The sequence below is a fragment of the Zea mays genome, chromosome 1, assembly GCF_902167145.1.
Source record: "Zea mays cultivar B73 chromosome 1, Zm-B73-REFERENCE-NAM-5.0, whole genome shotgun sequence".
In the NCBI taxonomy this organism is placed as follows: Eukaryota; Viridiplantae; Streptophyta; class Magnoliopsida; order Poales; family Poaceae; genus Zea; species Zea mays.
In genome coordinates this window covers 208,585,873-208,605,082 of record NC_050096.1, presented here as the reverse complement: position 1 = coordinate 208,605,082, position 19,210 = coordinate 208,585,873, and the positions used below count along the sequence as shown (strand labels likewise).

The following is a 19,210-nucleotide window of genomic DNA, read 5'->3' as shown; positions in this document are numbered from 1 at the left end:
CCCGGCTGACTGTTGGCTCACCGGACAGTCCGGTGCTCCACCGGACAGTCCGGTGATTTATAGCCGTACACCGTTAATTGCTTCCCGAGAGCAGCCAGTTGACAGTCGCCGGCCTGGCGCACCGGACACTGTCCGGTGCACCCAGATCGAGCTGTCTTTGCCTGAACAAAGCCATCTCTTTTCCAACTTGATTTCTCCTGTTTCCAGCACTTTAGACACAATACATTAGTCTCCAAAACAATATACTAAGTCTTAGAAACATACCTTTTTACTTGATTTGCACTTTGTCCACCACTTTGCATAGATTAACATAAGTCCACTTGTGTTGGCACTCAATCACCAAAATACTTAGAAATGGCCCAAGGGCACATTTCCCTTTCAATCTCTCCCTTTTTGGTGATTTATGCCAACACAATAAAAAGCAACTAAAGGAAGTGCAACATCAATACAAATGAGAACTCAAAATTGTTTTGACTCAATTTTGGCATATATGGATCATTCTTTGCCACCACTTTGTTTGTTTTTGCAAATCAAACTCAATTTCTTATCTCTAAGTCAAACACACTTGTTGAGGCATAAAGAGAGTTGTTCAAATACAAATTGATTCAAAGATTTCAAAAACTCCCCCTTTTTCCCATAATCAAATATTCTCCCCACAAGAGACCAACTTTTGACAATAAGAGACAACAAAGAGTATTTTGACAAGCAAAAACTCTAACTCTACTTTTTTCAAAATTCTCAAGTGGTAGCTGATCCATTTCTTGCTTTGGCCTTATTTTCTCCCCCTTTGGCATCAAGCACCAAAACGGGATCAATTTTGGCCCTTTAACCCCATTGCCTCACCAAAATCTTCAACTAAGAGTAAAAAGGCAATAAGAGTACATATATGAACTTGGAATTAGTTACTCTTTCATCGAAGTGCAGTGGAAGTCTTGCATTGTCCAAGTCCACCTTTTCCCTTTCAAACCTCCTTTGAGACTAAGTTAAGCAACCTCAAGCACACAGTTAGTCTCAAAGGGTCAAGTTGTAGCACAGCTCCCCCTACATATTTGCATCACTTGCAATTGGACTTGTGAGATCCAGGGAGTGCTTGTACAACTTGAGCACCATAAGTAAACAACAAAATGCATTAAGGAACATGATCAAGGCATAAAACACATGTATGCTATAGATCAATCCAGGTTCCGCGAATCTAAGACATTTAGCTCACTACGCAGCTTGCAAAAGGTCGACTCATCTAGAGACTTGGTAAAGATATCGGCTAGCTGGTTCTCGGTGCTAACATGAAACACTTCGATATCTCCCTTTTGCTGGTGGTCTCTCAAAAAGTGATGCCGGATGTCAATGTGCTTTGTGCGGCTGTGTTCAACAGGATTATCCGCCATGCGGATAGCACTCTCATTATCACATAGGAGTGGGACTTTGCTCAGATTGTAGCCAAAGTCCCGGAGGGTTTGCCTCATCCAAAGTAGTTGCGTGCAACACTGTCCTGTGGCAACATACTCGGCCTCAGCGGTGGATAGGGCAACGGAGGTTTGTTTCTTAGAGCTCCACGACACCAGGAACCTTCCTAAGAATTGGCACGTCCCCGATGTACTCTTCCTATCGACCTTACATCTAGCATAGTCGGAGTCTGAATATCCAATCAAGTCAAAGGTAGACCCCTTTGGACACCAGATCCCGAAGCAAGGCGTAGCGACTAAATATCTAAAAATTCGCTTTACGGCCACTAAGTGACACTCCCTTGGATCAGATTGAAATCTAGCATACATGCAAACGCTAAGCATAATATCCGGTCTACTAGCACATAAATAAAGTAAGGACCCTATCATAGACCGGTATGCCTTTTGATCAACGGACTTACCTCCTTTGTTGAGGTCGGTGTGTCCGTCGGTTCCCATTGGAGTCTTTGCGGGCTTGGCGTCCTTCATCCCAAACCGCTTGATCAAGTCTTGCGTGTACTTCGTTTGGGAGATGAAGGTCCCATCCTTGAGTTGCTTCACTTGGAACCCAAGGAAATAGCTTAGCTCGCCCATCATCGACATCTCAACTTTTGAGTCATCACCCTGCTAAACTCTTCACAAGACTTTTGGTTAGTAAAACCAAATATTATGTCATCGACATAAATTTGGCACACAAAAAGATCACCATCACAATTCTTAGTAAAAAGAGTTGGATCAGCTTTCCCAACCTTGAAAGCATTAGTAATTAAAAAGTCTCTAAGGCATTCATACCATGCTCTTGGGGCTTGCTTAAGTCCATAGAGCGCCTTAGAGAGCTTACACACGTGGTCGGGGTACCGTTCATCCTCAAAGCCAGGGGGTTGCTCCACGTACACCTCCTCCTTGATTGGCCCGTTGAGGAAAGCGCTCTTCACATCCATTTGGAACAACCTGAAAGAATGGTGAGTAGCATAGGCTAACAATATGCGAATTGACTCTAGCCTAGCCACAGGAGCAAAAGTCTCCTCAAAGTCCAAACCTGCGACTTGGGCATACCCTTTTGCCACAAGTCGTGCCTTGTTCCTTGTCACCACTCCGTGCTCGTCTTGTTTGTTGCAGAACACCCACTTGGTTCCCACAACATTTTGCTTGGGACGAGGCACCAGTGTCCAAACTTCATTTCTCTTGAAGTTGTTGAGCTCCTCTTGCATGGCCAACACCCAGTCCGGATCTAGTAAGGCCTCTTCTACCCTGAAAGGCTCAATAGAAGAGACAAAGGAGTAATGCTCACAAAAATTAACTAATCTTGAACGAGTAGTTACTCCCTTGCTTATGTCACCCAATATTTGGTCGACTGGATGATTCCTTTGAATCGACGCTCGAACTTGGGTTGGAGGTGCCGGTTGAGCTTCTTCCTCCATTAAATGATCATCTTGTGCTCCCCCTTGATCACACACCTCCTCTTGATGAACTTGTTCATCTTCTTGAGTTGGGGGATGCACCATTGTTGAGGAAGAAGGTTGATCTTGCTCCTTTTGTTCCAGTGGCCTCACATCTCCAATCGCCATTTTGCGCATTGCGGCCGTTGGTATGTCTTCTTCATCTACATCATCAAGATAAACAACTTGCTCTCTTGGAGAGCCATTAGTCTCATCAAATACAACGTTGCTAGAGACTTCAACCAAACCCGATGATTTGTTGAAGACCCTATACGCCTTTGTATTTGAGTCATAACCTAACAAAAACCCTTCTACAGCTTTGGGAGCAAACTTAGAATTTCTACCTTTCTTCACTAGAATATAACATTTGCTCCCAAATACACGAAAGTACGATACATTGGGTTTGTTACCGGTTAGTAGCTCATATGAAGTCTTCTTGAGGAGGCGATGAAGATAGACCCGGTTTATGGCGTGGCAAGCCGTGCTCACGGCTTCCGTCCAAAATCGTTCGGGCGTCTTGAATTCACCAAGCATCGTCCTTGCCATGTCTAGTAGCGTCATGTTCTTCCTCTCTACCACACCATTTTGCTGTGGTGTGTAGGGAGCGGAGAACTCGTTCTTGATTCCTTCCTCCTCAAGATACTCCTCCACTTGAAGGTTCTTGAACTCGGACCCATTGTCGCTTCTTATCTTCTTCACCTTGAGCTCAAACTCATTTTGAGCTTCCTTAGGAAGCGCTTGAGGGTCCCTTGGGTTTCAGATTTATCCTGCAAAAAGAATACCCAAGTGAAGCGGGAAAAATCATCAACTATAACAAGACCATACTTACTTCCTCCTATACTTAGATAGGCGACGGGTCCGAAGAGGTCCATAGGAAGTAACTCCAGGGGTCTTGATGTAGTCATCACATTTTTGGCATGATGAGAGCTTCCCACCTGTTTACCTGCTTGACAAGCTGCACAAGGTCTATCTTTTTCGAAAGTTACATTATTTAGACCTATCACGTGTTCTCCCTTTAGAAGCTTGTGAAGGTTCTTCATTCCCACATGTGCTAAACGACGATGCCACAGCCAGCCCATGCTAGTCTTAGCAATTAAGCATGCATCTAGACCAGCCTCCTCTTTTGCAAAATCAACTAAATAAAGTTTGTCGTCTAGTACACCCTTAAAAGCTAATGAACCGTCACTTCTTCTAAAGACAGACACATCTACATTGGTGAATAAACAGTTATATCCCATATTACACAGTTGACTTACAGACAACAAGTTATATCTAAGTGACTCAACTAAGAACACATTCGAAATAGAGTGCTCGGATGAAATAGCAATTTTTCCTAACCCTTTCACCTTGCCTTGGTTCCCATCACCGAATATGATTGAATCTTGGGGATCCTTGTTCTTGACGTAGGAAGAGAACATCCTCTTTTCCCCCGTCATGTGGTTTGTGCATCCACTGTCGATAATCCAGCTTGAGCCCCCGGATGCATAAACCTGCAAGGCAAATTTAGGCTTGGGTCTTAGGTACCCAACTCATGTTGGGTCCTACAAGGTTAGTTACAATGGTCTTAGGGACCCAAATGCAAGTCTTGTCTCCCTTACATTTGGCCCCTAATTTCCTAGCAATTACCTTCTTATCCTTTCTACAAATAGCAAAGGAAGCATTGCAAGCATAATAAATTGTAGAAGGTTCATTCATTACTTTCCTAGGAACATGAACAATATTTCTTCTAGGCATAGCATTTTTCCTAGCCAAATTTCTATGATGCATAGAAGAACTAGAAGCAAACATTGCATTTGAATCATAAGCATGTGAAACAACATCATTGCAACTCCTATCATGATGAACATTCCTAGAATATCTCCTATCATGGTATAAGAAAGCATGGTTCTTTTGAATACTATTTGCCATAGGGGCCTTCCCTTTCTCCTTGATGGAGATGGAAGCCTTATGGCTTGTTAAGTTCTTGACTTCCCTCTTGAAGCCAAGACCATCCTTAATTGAGGGGTGTCTACCAACCCTGTAGGCATCCCTTGCAAATTTTAGTTTATCAAAATCATTTTTGCTAGTCCTAAGTTGGGCATTAAGACTAGCCACTTCATCATTCAATTTAGAAATTGAAACTAGGTGTTCACTACAAGCATCAATATTAAAATCTTTACACCTATTGCAAATTGCAACATGTTCTACACAAGATGTTGATCTATTGGCTATTTCTAACTTAGCATTCAAATCATCATTTATGCTCTTTAAGCTAGAAATAGAGTCATGGCATGTAGACAATTCACAAGAGAGCATTTCATTTCTTTTAATTTCTAACGCAAGGGAGTTTTGTGCCTCTACAAACTTATCATGCTCATCATATAAGAGATCCTCTTGCTTTTCTAACAATCTATTCTTATCATTCAAAGCATCAATCAATTCATTTATTTTATCAATCTTAGTTCTATCTAGGCCCTTGAATAAACTAGCATAGTCTATTTCATCATTATCACTAGACTCATCCTCACTAGAAGAAGCATAAGTGGATTTTCGAGAGTTTACCTTCTTCTCCTTTGCCATGAGGCAGGTGTGATGCTCATTGGGGAAGAGGGACGCTTTGTTGAAGGCGGTGGCGGCGAGTCCTTCGTTGTCGGAGTCGGACGACGAACAATCTGAGTCCCACTCCTTTCCAAGGTGTGCCTCGCCCTTAGCTTTCTTGTAAGCCTTCTTCTTTTCCCTCTTGTTCCCTTGTTCCTGGTCACTATCATTATCGGGACAATTAGCGATAAAATGACCAATCTTACCACATATGAAGCATGAGCGCTTCCCCTTTGTCTTGGTCTTGTTGGGATGCTCCTTGCGACCCCTTAGCGTCGTCTTGAAGTGCTTGATGATGAGGGCCATCTCTTCCTCATTGAGTCCCGCCGCCTCAACTTGTGCCACCTTGCTAGGTAGCGCCTCCTTGCTCATCATCCGCCCGCTCACGAACTTTCCGAGTATCTCCTCGGGCGTCATCTTGGTGTACCTAGGATTTTCACGAATATTGTTCACAAGATGCGGATCAAGAACAGTAAAAGACCTTAGCATTAGGCGGACGACGTCGTGGTCCGTCCATCGCGTGCTTCCATAGCTCCTTATTTTGTTGACGAGGGTCTTGAGCCGATTGTACGTTTGGGTTGGCTCCTCGCCCCTAATCATTGTGAATCTCCCAAGTTCGCCCTCCAATAACTCCATCTTGGTGAGCATGGTGACGTCATTTCCCTCATGAGAGATCTTGAGGGTGTCCCAAATTTTCTTGGCGTTATCCAAGCCGCTCACCTTATGGTATTCATCCCTGCACAAGGATGCTAGAAGAACAGTAGTAGCTTGTGCATTTTTGTGAATTTGCTCATTGATAAATGTGGGACTATCAGTACTATCAAATTGCATTCCACTCTCTACTATCTCCCATATGCTTGGATGGAGAGAGAACAAGTGACTACACATTTTGTGACTCCAAAATCCGTAGTCCTCTCCATCAAAGTGAGGAGGTTTACCAAGTGGAATGGAGAGTAAATGAGCATTTGTATTTTGCGGAATTCTAGAATAATCAAAAGAAAAGTTTGAATTGACCGTTTTCTTTTTCTCGTAGTTGTCGTCGTCCTTTTGGGAAGAAGAGGACTCGTCGCTGTCGTCGTAGTAGACGATCTCCTTGATGTGCCTTGTTTTCTTCTTCTTCCCGTCTTTTCTTTTGTGGCTTGAGCCCGAGTCAGTAGGCTTGTCATCTTTTGGATCATTGACGAAGGACTCCTTCTCCTTATCATTGACCACCATCCCCTTGCCCCTAGGATCCATCTCTTCGGGCGATTAGTCCCTTTCTTGAAGAGAACGGCTCTGATACCAATTGAGAGCACCTAGAGGGGGGTGAATAGGTGATCCTGTAAAACTTAAAACTTAACACCACAAACTTGATTAAGAGTTAGTATAATGAAATCAAGTGAGTAGAGAGGAGAACTCTTGTGAAGCACAATAGACACAATAAGGACAAGCACAAGAGACACGAGGATTTATCCCGTGGTTCGGCCAAGTACAAAACTTGCCTACTCCACGTTGTGGCGTCCCAACGGACGAGAGTTGCACTCAACTCCTCTCAAGTGATCCAAAGATCAACTTGAATACCACGGTGTTCTTCTTTACTTTGCTCTTTTCCCGTTTGTGAGGAATCTCGGTCATGAACATCGTAAGGTGCTGCTCTTCGTGAGATATTTAGTTCATACTCCTAAGTTTGGGCTTTGGTATCCTAGGGGATCCACATTTGATTTAATTGGTTATTCGGATGCCGATTGGGCGGGGTGTAAAATCAATAGAAAGAGCACATCGGGGACTTGCCAGTTCTTGGGAAGATCCTTGGTGTCTTGGGCTTCAAAGAAGCAAAATTCTGTAGCTCTTTCTACCGCCGAAGCCGAGTATATTGCCGCAGGTCATTGTTGCGCGCAACTACTTTGGATGAGGCAAACCCTTAGGGACTACGGTTACAAATTAACCAAAGTTCCTCTTCTATGTGATAATGAGAGTGCAATCCGCATGGCGGATAATCCCGTTGAGCATAGTCGCACTAAACACATAGCCATTCGGTATCACTTTTTAAGGGATCACCAACAAAAGGGAGATATCGAGATTTCTTACATTAATACTAAAGATCAATTAGCCGATATCTTTACCAAGCCACTTGATGAACAAACTTTTAACAAACTTAGGCATGAGCTAAATATTCTTGATTCTAGGAACTTCTTTTGTTGATGTGCACACATAGCTCATTTATATACCTTTGATCATGTCTCTTTCAAACCAAGTCATAAGTGTATTTAAAGGGAATTGGAGTCTTCGGCGAAGACAAAGGCTTCCACTCCATAACTCATCCTTCGCTGTCACTCCAAGCAACTCTCCGTTTTTGGGGAGAAAGCTTGAGCACCAAGCAAAAGAACTCTGTCTTTGGTGTAATCTTCACTCATTTATTTATGACCAAAGGGGGAGAGAGTAATTCCAAGGGCTCAAATGACTCCGTTTTTGGCGATTCATGCCAAAGGGGGAGAGAGTAATAGAGCCCAAAGCAAAAGGACCGCACCACCACCTAATTTTAAAAAGAGTTTTTCAATTGGTATGATTCTCAATTGATAAATTTTCAATTGGTATCTTATTGTGTTCAAAAGGGGGAGAAAGTAGTATTTCAAAATTGATATATCAAAACCCTCTTGAACACTAAGAGGAGAATTTCATTTATGGGGAGTTTTGTTTAAGTCAAAGGAAAAGCATTTGAAACAGGGGGAGAAAATTTCAAATATTGAAAATGCTTCGCAAAAAAAAATCTTATTCACTTACCTTTGACTATTTGCAAAAGAACTTTGAAGAGGATTTACAAAAGAATTTGCAAAAACAAAACATATGGTGCAAGTGTGGTCCAAAATGTTAAAAATGAAGAAACAATCCATGCATATCTTATAAGTATTTATATTGGCTCAATTCCAAGCAACCTTTGCACTTACATTATGCAAGCTAGTTCAATTATGTACTTCTATACTTGCTTTGGTTTGTGTTGGCATCAATCACCAAAAAGGGGGAGATTGAAAGGGAATTAGGCTTACACCTATTTCCTAAATGATTTTGGTGGTTGAATTGCCCAACACAAATAAATTGGACTAACTAGTTTGCTCTAGTGAACAAGTTATACAGGTGCCAAAGGTTCACACTTAGCCAATAAAAAGTCCAAGTATTGGGTTCAACAAAAGAGCAAAGGGATAACCGAAGGCACCCTCTGGTCTGGCGCACCGGACTGTCCGGTGCACCACCGGACAGTGTCCGGTGCACCAGAGGACTCTAAGTCGAACTCATCACCTTCGGGAAAATCCAGAGGCGCTCCGCTATAATTCACCGGACTGTCCGGTGTACACCGGACAGTGTCCGGTGCTCCAAGGAAGAGCGGCTCTGGAACTCGTCAGCTTCGGGAATTCGTAACGGCTAGTCCGCTATAATTCACCGGACATGTCCGGTGTACACCGGACTGTCCAGTGTGACATCGAAGCAACGGCTACTTCGGCGCCAACGGCTACCTGCAGCGCATTAAATGCGCGCCAGCGCGCGCAGAAGTCAGGCACGCCCATACTGGCGCACCGGACACTCTACAGTACATGTCCGGTGCGCCATCGGACATCCAGGCGGGCCCAGAAGACAGAGCTCCAACGGTCGGAACCCAACGGCTTTGGTGACGTGGCTGGCGCACCGGACATGTCCGGTGTGCACCGGACTGTCCGGTGCACCATGCGACAGATAGCCCCACCAAACAGCTAGTTTGGTGGTTGGGGCTATAAATACCCCAACCACCCCACATTCAAGTCATCCAAGTTTTTCCACTTCAACTACTTACAAGAGCTCTAGCATTCAATTCTAGACACACCCAAGTGATCAAATCCTCTCCAAATTCCACACAACGCCCTAGTGATTAGTGAGAGAGATTTGCTTGTGTTCTTTCGAGCTCTTGCACTTGGATTGCTTTCTTCTTTCTTTGATTCTTCATTGCGATCAAACTCACTTGTAATTGAGGCAAGAGACACCAATCTTGTGGTCGTCCTTGTGGAAACTTTGTGTTCCAAGTCATTGAGAAGAAAAAGCTCACTCGGTCCGAGGGACCGTTTGAGAGAGGGAAAGGGTTGAAAGAGACTCGGTCTTTGTGACCACCTCAATGGGGAGTAGGTTTGCGAGAACCGAACCTCGGTAAAACAAATCCACGTGTCACACTCCTTATTCGCTTGCGATTTGTTTTGCACCCTCTCTTGCGGACTCGATTATATTTCTAACGCTAACCCGGCTTGTAGTTGTGATTATTTTTGAGAATTTCAGTTTCGCCCTATTCACCCCCCCTCTAGGCGACTTTCAATTGGTATCAGAGCCCGGTGCTTCATTAGAGCCTAACCGCTCAAAGTGATGTCGGGAGATCATGCCAAGAAGGAGATGGAGACCGGCGAAAAGCCCACTACAAGCAACGAGAAAACCCTATCGGGAGAGTCCCGCAACAAGGAGAAGAGGAAGGAAAAGAAGAAGGAGAAGAAGACTTCTTCCCACAAGTCGCATCGGAGTGGCGACAAAATAAAGAAGATGAGGAAGGTGGTCTACTACGAGACCGACACTTCATCACCTTCTACCTCCGGCTCCGACGCGCCCTCCATAACTTCTAAGCACCATGAGCGCAAGAAGTTTAGTAAGATCCCCTTACATTATCCTCGTACCTCTAGACATACTCCATTACTTTCTGTTCCATTAGGCAAACCGCCAATCTTTGACGGTGAAGATTATGCTAGGTGGAGTGATTTAATGAAATTTCATCTAACCTCACTCCACAAAAGTATATGGAATGTTGTTGAGTTTGGAGCACAGGTACCATCCGTAGGGGATGAGGATTATGATGAAGACGAGGTGGCCCAAATCGAACACTTCAACTCCCAAGCCACAACCATACTCCTCGCCTCTCTAAGTAGGGAGGAGTACAACAAGGTGCAAGGACTAAAAAGTGCCAAGGAAGTTTGGGACGTGCTCAAGACGGCGCACGAGGGTGATGAACTCACCAAGATCACCAAGCGGGAAATGATCGAGGGGGAGCTCGGTCGCTTCCGTCTTCGCCAAGGGGAGGAGCCACAAGATATGTACAACCGGCTCAAGACCTTGGTGAATCAAGTGCGCAACCTCGGGAGCAAAAAGTGGGATGACCACGAGGTGGTTAAGGTTATTCTAAGATCTCTTATTTTCCTTAACCCTACTCAAGTACAATTAATTCGTGGCAATCCAAGATATACACTAATGACTCCCGAGGAAGTAATCGGGAATTTTGTGAGCTTTGAATTTATGATCAAGGGCTCACGAAAGATCAACGAGCTTGATGGCCCCTCCACGTCCGAGGCACAACCGGTCGCATTTAAGGCGACGAAGGAGAAGAAGGAGGAGTCTACACCAAGTAGACAACCAATCGATGCCTCCAAGCTCGACAACGAGGAGATGGCGCTTGTCATCAAGAGCTTCCGCCAAATCCTCAAACAAAGGAGGGGGAAGGACTACAAACCCCGCTTCAAGAAAGTGTGTTACAAATGTGGTAAGGCCGGTCATTTTATTGCAAAATGTCCTATATCTAGTGACAGTGACAGGGGCGACGACAAGAAGGGGAGAAGAAAGGAGAAGAAGAGATACTACAAAAAGAAGGGCGGCGATGCCCATGTTTGTCGGGAGTGGGACTCCGACGAAAGCTCTAGCGACTCCTCCGACGACGAGGATGCCGCCAACATCGCCATCACCAAGGGACTTCTCTTCCCCAACATCGGCCACAAGTGCCTCATGGCAAAGGACGGCAAAAAGAAGAAGGTTAAATCTAAATCCTCCACTAGATATGAATCCTCTAGCGATGAAAATGCTAGTGATGAGGAAGATAACTTGCGCACTCTTTTTGCAAACTTAAACATGCAACAAAAGGAGAAATTAAATGAATTGATTAGTGCCATCCATGAGAAGGATGATCTCTTGGACTCCCAAGAGGACTTTCTAATCAAGGAAAACAAAAGGCATGTTAAAGTTAAAAATGCTTATGCTCTAGAAGTTGAGAAATGTGAAAAATTATCTAGTGAGCTAAGCACTTGCCATGAGACTATAGACAACCTTAGAAATGAGAATTCTAATTTGTTAACTAAGGTTGATTCTATTGCTTGTAATGTTTCAATTCCCAATCTTAGAAATAATAATGATGATTTGCTTACTAAGATTGAAGAATTGAATTTATCTCTTGTTAGCCTCAGGAATGAAAATGAAAAATTAATTGCTAAGGCTAAAGACTTTGATGTTTGCAATACTACTATTTTCGACCTTAGAACTAAGAATGATATATTGCATGCTAAGGTTGTAGAATTAAAATCTTGCAAACCCTCTACATCTACCGTTGAGCACACTTCTATTTGTACTAGATGTAGAGATGTTGATGTTAATGCTATACATGATCACATGGCTTTAATTAAACAACAAAATGATCATATAGCAAAATTAGATGCTAAAATTGCCGAGCATAACTTAGAAAATGAGAAATTTAAATTTGCTAGAAGTATGCTCTATAGTGGGAGACGCTCTGGCATCAAGGATGGCATTGGCTTCCAACAGGGAGGCAATGTCAAACTTAATGCCCCTCCTAAGAAACTGTCTAATTTTGTTAAGGGCAAGGCTCCCATGCCTCAAGATAACGAGGGTTACATTTTGTACCCTGCCGGCTATCCTGAGGACAAAATTAGGAGAATTCATTCTAGGAAGTCTCACTCTGGCCCTAACCATGCTTTCATGTATAAGGGTGAGACATCTAGCTCTAGGCAACCAACCCGTGCTAAGTTGCCTAAGAAGAAAACTCCTAGTGCATCAAATGAACATAACTTTTCATTTAAAACTTTTGATGCATCTTACGTTCTGACTAACAAATCTGGCAAAGTAGTTGCCAAATATGTTGGGGCAAGCACAAGGGGTCAAAGAATTGTGTTTGGGTACCCAAAGTTCTTGTATCTAATGCCAAAGGACCCAAAACCATTTGGGTACCTAAAGTCAAGAACTAAACATGTTTTGTAGGTTTATGCATCCGGGGGCTCAAGTTGGATCATCGACAGCGGGTGCACAAACCACATGACAGGGGAGAAGAAGATGTTCTCCTCCTATGAGAAAAACCAAGATCCCCAACAAGCTATTACATTCGGGGATGGAAATCAAGGTTTGGTCAAAGGTCTTGGTAAAATAGCTATATCTCCTGACCATTCCATTTCCAATGTTTTTCTTGTTGATTCTTTAGATTACAATTTGCTTTCCGTTTCTCAATTATGTCAAATGGGCTACAACTGTCTTTTTACTGATGTAGGTGTCACTGTCTTTAGAAGAAGTGATGATTCAATAGCATTTAAGGGAGTGTTAGAGGGTCAGCTATACTTGGTAGATTTTGATAGAGCTGAACTCGACACTTGCTTAATTGCTAAGACTAACATGGGCTGGCTCTGGCATCGCCGACTAGCACATGTTGGGATGAAGAATCTTCATAAGCTTCTAAAGGGAGAACACATTTTAGGATTAACAAATGTTCATTTTGAGAAAGACAGGATTTGTCGCGCATGCCAAGCAGGGAAGCAAGTTGGCGCCCATCATCCACACAAGAACATCATGACGACCGACAGGCCACTGGAGCTCCTACACATGGACCTATTCGGCCCGATCGCTTACATAAGCATCGGCGGGAGTAAGTATTGTCTAGTTATTGTGGATGATTATTCTCGCTTCACTTGGGTGTTCTTTTTGCAGGAAAAATCTCACACCCAAGAGACCTTAAAGGGATTCTTGAGACGGGCTCAAAATGAGTTCGGCTTGAGGATCAAGAAAATTAGAAGCGACAATGGGACGGAGTTCAAGAACTCTCAAATTGAAGGCTTCCTTGAGGAGGAGGGCATCAAGCATGAGTTCTCCTCTCCCTACACGCCACAACAAAATGGTGTAGTGGAGAGGAAGAATAGAACTCTATTGGACATGGCAAGAACCATGCTTGATGAATACAAGACTTCGGATCGGTTTTGGGCTGAGGCGGTCAACACCGCCTGCTATGCCATCAACCGGTTATATCTACACCGAATCCTCAAGAAGACATCTTATGAACTCCTGACCGGTAAAAAGCCCAACATTTCATATTTTAGAGTCTTTGGTAGCAAATGCTTTATACTTGTTAAAAGAGGTAGAAAATCTAAATTTTCTCCTAAGACTGTAGAAGGCTTTTTACTAGGATATGATTCAAACACAAGGGCATATAGAGTCTTTAACAAGTCCTCTGGACAAGTTGAAGTTTCTTGTGACGTTGTGTTTGATGAGACTAACGGCTCTCAAGTAGAGCAAGTTGATCTTGATGAGATAGGTGATGAAGAGGCTCCGTGCATCGCACTAAGGAACATGTCCATTGGGGATGTGTGTCCTAAGGAATCCGAAGAGCCTCCAAATGCACAAGATCAACCACCCTCCTCCACGCAAGCATCTCCACCAACTCAAAATGAGGATGAGGCTCAAGTTGATGAAGGAGAAGATCAAGCAAATGAGCCACCTCAAGATGACGGCAATGATCAAGGCGGAGATGCAAATGATCAAGAAAAGGAGGATGAAGAACAAAGGCCGCCACACCCAAGAGTCCACCAAGCAATCCAACGAGATCACCCCGTCGACACCATCCTCGACGACATTCATAAGGGAGTAACCACTAGATCTCGTGTTGCACATTTTTGTGAGCATTACTCTTTTGTTTCCTCTATTGAGCCACACAGGGTAGAGGAAGCACTTCAAGATTCAGATTTGGTGGTGGCAATGCAAGAGGAGCTCAACAACTTCACTAGGAATGAGGTATGGCATTTAGTTCCACGTCCTAATCAAAATGTTGTAGGAACCAAATGGGTCTTCCGCAACAAGCAAGACGAGCATGGTGTGGTGACAAGGAACAAAGCCCGACTTGTGGCCAAGGGATACTCCCAAGTCGAAGGAAACCTATGCACCCGTAGCTAGGCTTGAGTCAATTCGCATATTATTGGCCTATGCTACTTACCATGGCTTTAAGCTTTACCAAATGGACGTGAAAAGTGCCTTCCTCAATGGACCAATCAAGGAAGAGGTCTATGTTGAGCAACCTCCCGGCTTTGAAGACAGTGAGTACCCTAACAATGTGTATAAACTCTCTAAGGCGCTTTATGGGCTTAAGCAAGCCCCAAGAGCATGGTATGAATGCCTTAGAGATTTCCTTATCACTAATGGATTCAAAGTCGGCAAGGCCGATCCTACTTTGTTCACTAAAACTCTTGAAAATGACTTGTTTGTATGCCAAATTTATGTTGATGATATTATATTTGGGTCTACTAACGAGTCTACATGTGAAGAGTTTAGTAGGATCATGACACAAAAGTTCGAGATGTCTATGATGGGGGAGTTGAAGTATTTCTTAGGATTTCAAGTAAAGCAACTCCAAGAGGGCACCTTCCTAAGCCAAACGAAGTATACTCAAGATATTCTAAGCAAGTTTGGAATGAAGGATGCTAAACCCATCAAGACACCCATGGGAACTAATGGGCATCTCGACCTCGACACGGAAGGTAAGTCCGTGGATCAAAAGGAATACCGGTCGATGATATGCTCTTTACTCTATTTATGTGCATCTCGACCGGATATTATGCTTTCCGTATGCATGTGTGCAAGATTCCAAGCCGACCCTAAGGAAGCTCACCTTAAGGTCGTAAAACGAATCTTGAGATATTTAGTTCATACTCCTAAGTTTGGGCTTTGGTATCCTAGGGGATCCACATTTGATTTAATTGGTTATTCGGATGCCGATTGGGTGGGGTGTAAAATCAATAGAAAGAGCACATCGGGGACTTGCCAGTTCTTGGGAAGATCCTTGGTGTCTTGGGCTTCAAAGAAGCAAAATTCCGTAGCTCTTTCTACCGCCGAAGCCGAGTATATTGCCGCAGGTCATTGTTGCGCGCAACTACTTTGGATGAGGCAAACCCTTAGGGACTACGGTTACAAATTAACCAAAGTTCCTCTTCTATGTGATAATGAGAGTGCAATCTGCATGGCGGATAATCCCGTTGAGCATAGCCGCACTAAACACATAGCCATTCGGTATCACTTTTTAAGGGATCACCAACAAAAGGGAGATATCGAGATTTCTTACATTAATACTAAAGATCAATTAGCCGATATCTTTACCAAGCCACTTGATGAACAAACTTTTAACAAACTTAGGCATGAGCTAAATATTCTTGATTCTAGGAACTTCTTTTGTTGATGTGCACACATAGCTCATTTATATACCTTTGATCATGTCTCTTTCAAACCAAGTCATAAGTGTATTGAAAGGGAATTGGAGTCTTCGACGAAGACAAAGGCTTCCACTCCATAACTCATCCTTCGCCGTCACTCCAAGCAACTCTCCGTTTTTGGGGAGAAAGCTTGAGCACCAAGCAAAAGAACTCCGTCTTTGGTGTAATCTTCACTCATTTATTTATGACCAAAGGGGGAGAGAGTAATTCCAAGGGCTCAAATGACTCCGTTTTTGGCGATTCATGCCAAAGGGGGAGAGAGTAATAGAGCCCAAAGCAAAAGGACCGCACCACCACCTAATTTTAAAAAGAGTTTTTCAATTGGTATGATTCTCAATTGATAAATTTTCAATTGGTATCTTATTGTGTTCAAAAGGGGGAGAAAGTAGTATTTCAAAATTGATATATCAAAACCCTCTTGAACACTAAGAGGAGAATTTCATTTAGGGGGAGTTTTGTTTAAGTCAAAGGAAAAGCATTTGAAACAGGGGGAGAAAATTTCAAATATTGAAAATGCTTCGCAAAAAAAAATCTTATTCACTTACCTTTGACTATTTGCAAAAGAACTTTGAAGAGGATTTACAAAAGAATTTGCAAAAACAAAACATATGGTGCAAGTGTGGTCCAAAATGTTAAAAATGAAGAAACAATCCATGCATATCTTATAAGTATTTATATTGGCTCAATTCCAAGCAACCTTTGCACTTACATTATGCAAGCTAGTTCAATTATGTACTTCTATACTTGCTTTGGTTTGTGTTGGCATCAATCACCAAAAAGGGGGAGATTGAAAGGGAATTAGGCTTACACCTATTTCCTAAATGATTTTGGTGGTTGAATTGCCCAACACAAATAAATTGGACTAACTAGTTTGCTCTAATGAACAAGTTATACAGGTGCCAAAGGTTCACACTTAGCCAATAAAAAGTCCAAGTATTGGGTTCAACAAAAGAGCAAAGGGATAACCGAAGGCACCCTCTGGTCTGGCGCACCGGACTGTCCGGTGTGCCACCGGACAGTGTCCGGTGCACCACCGGACAGTGTCCGGTGCACCACCGGACAGTGTCCGGTGCACCACTGGACAGTGTCCGGTGCACCAGAGGACTCTAAGTCGAACTCATCACCTTCGGGAAACTCCAGAGGCGCTCCGCTATAATTCACCGGACTGTCCGGTGTACACCGGACTATGTCCGGTGCTCCAAGGAAGAGCGGCTCTGGAACTCGTCAGCTTCGGGAATTCGTAACGGCTAGTCCGCTATAATTCACCGGACATGTCCGGTGTACACCGGACTGTCCAGTGTGACATCGAAGCAACGGCTACTTCGGCGCCAACGGCTACCTGCAGCGCATTAAATGCGCGCCAGCACGCGCAGAAGTCAGGCACGCCCATACTGGCGCACCGGACACTCTACAGTACATGTCCGGTGCGCCATCGGACATCCAGGCGGGCCCAGAAGACAGAGCTCCAACGGTCGGAACCCAACGGCTTTGGTGACGTGGCTGGCGCACCAGACATGTCCGGTGCACCATGCGACAGACAGCCCCACCAAACGGCTAGTTTGGTGGTTGGGGCTATAAATACTCCAACCACCCCACATTCAAGTCATCCAAGTTTTTCCACTTCAACTACTTACAAGAGCTCTAGCATTCAATTCTAGACACACCCAAGTGATCAAATCCTCTCCAAATTTCACACAACGCCCTAGTGATTAGTGAGAGAGATTTGCTTGTGTTCTTTCGAGCTCTTGCACTTGGATTGCTTTCTTCTTTCTTTGATTCTTCATTGCGATCAAACTCACTTGTAATTGAGGCAAGAGACACCAATCTTGTGGTGGTCCTTGTGGGAACTTTGTGTTCCAAGTGATTGAGAAGAAAAAGCTCACTCGGTCCGAGGGACCGTTTGAGAGAGGGAAAGGGTTGAAAGAGACCCGGTCTTTGTGACCACCTCAACGGGGAGTAGGTTTGCAAGAACCGAACCTCGGTAAAACAAATCCACGTGTCACACTCCTTATTCGCTTGCGATTTGTTTTGCACCCTCTCTTGCGGACTCGATTATATTTCTAACGCTAACCCGGCTTGTAGTTGTGATTATTTTTTAGAATTTCAGTTTCGCCCTATTCACCCCCCCTCTAGGCGACTTTCAGTTTGCAAGAACTGAACCTCGGTAAAACAAATCCTTGTGTCTCACTCTTTATTTGCTTAAGATTTTGTTTTTCACCCTCTCTCTTGAACTCGTTCTTATTTCTAACGCTAACCCGGCTTGTAGTTATGCTTAAGTTTATAAATTTCATATTCGCCCTATTCACTCCCCCCTCTAGGCGACTTTCAGCCGTGATTTCCAGTCTTCCCTTGGCCATTGGCTGATGCCGTTGTTGGTTTTCGCCTTAGCAGCGTGTGGGCGTGCGGGGTGCCCCTCTGCTCGCCGGCGTGGCGACGCTCCACGGCGCGTGTGCTCGGGACGTACCTGCTGTGGGGCTCGGGGTTCTCACCTAGACCTGACATGTGCTGGCGCTGGCCCCTATGCGTCGCGTCTAACCTTAGATAAGTGTGACAGAAAATATGTAGTAATTTGTGATGCCTTAGACGTACAATCAAACTTGCTCCGCTTCTTTTGCGCCACCGTATGAATTGTGTGTGGTAGGGGCGAAGCCAGGCAACAAGTTTATTGGGGTCATTTCCATTAATCATCATCTAAATACTTTAGTTAATAGTACATTTGTATAAGATTTACCAAGTTTTATAGGGGTTAACTGACCCAATAAGACCACGCAGCTCCGCCCCTTTGGAACACTATTTCCATCATAACTGAAGTATTCCTTTTCTTATACTAGAACAATAGATGCAACATTTGGAATTCAGAGTGACAAGAATGGGTTAAAATTTCACTAGGTGGAACATCCTTTCTCTACATATGGCCATAAAGCCCATGGCCTATGACTCATGTCCTATTGTTTTGGTCCAGCCTAGATATGGTATTGATGAGTTCGAGCCGAGCCTATTTTTCTAGCTCAAGAAAAAAGAGAGCCAGCTTGGCTCGGCTCGTGAGCGGACTCGTGCATCGATCCAACAACAATTTATTATATAAAATTATAATTAGCATATAGTGTAAGTACTAAATAGATGATTAGTTTATGTTTTTTGAGATTACTATACAAAAGTAACCTATTTTCTAAATTATATTAGTAATATATTTATTTTACTAATCTTAAATATGTTACTACATTATTTTTAAGATTTATATTATATTTTGGAGAGCGAGTTAACGCTTATGGTCGGACTTCTTAGCTTGGCAACTCGACAGCGAGTCGGAGGGCTCGGCTCGGCTCGTTTTCACCCTAGGCTTGATGGTCGTCTTGTCATACCTAAGCTGTTGTCCCATCACAACGTTCTAGCCTAGCGTTGTCTGAATACCGGCCGGCCGGCTTGATACGACCTCCTATCTTGTACCTTGGCTCCTACATATATCTAT

The 19,210-nt window shown here is 43.7% G+C and overlaps 1 pseudogene; it reads left to right on the top strand.

The window, feature by feature from the left end:
• Positions 1-18,234, top strand: part of LOC103645227 (uncharacterized) — an 80,280-nt pseudogene extending 62,046 nt beyond the window's left edge.
• The last annotated feature ends 976 nt before the right edge of the window (positions 18,235-19,210 follow it).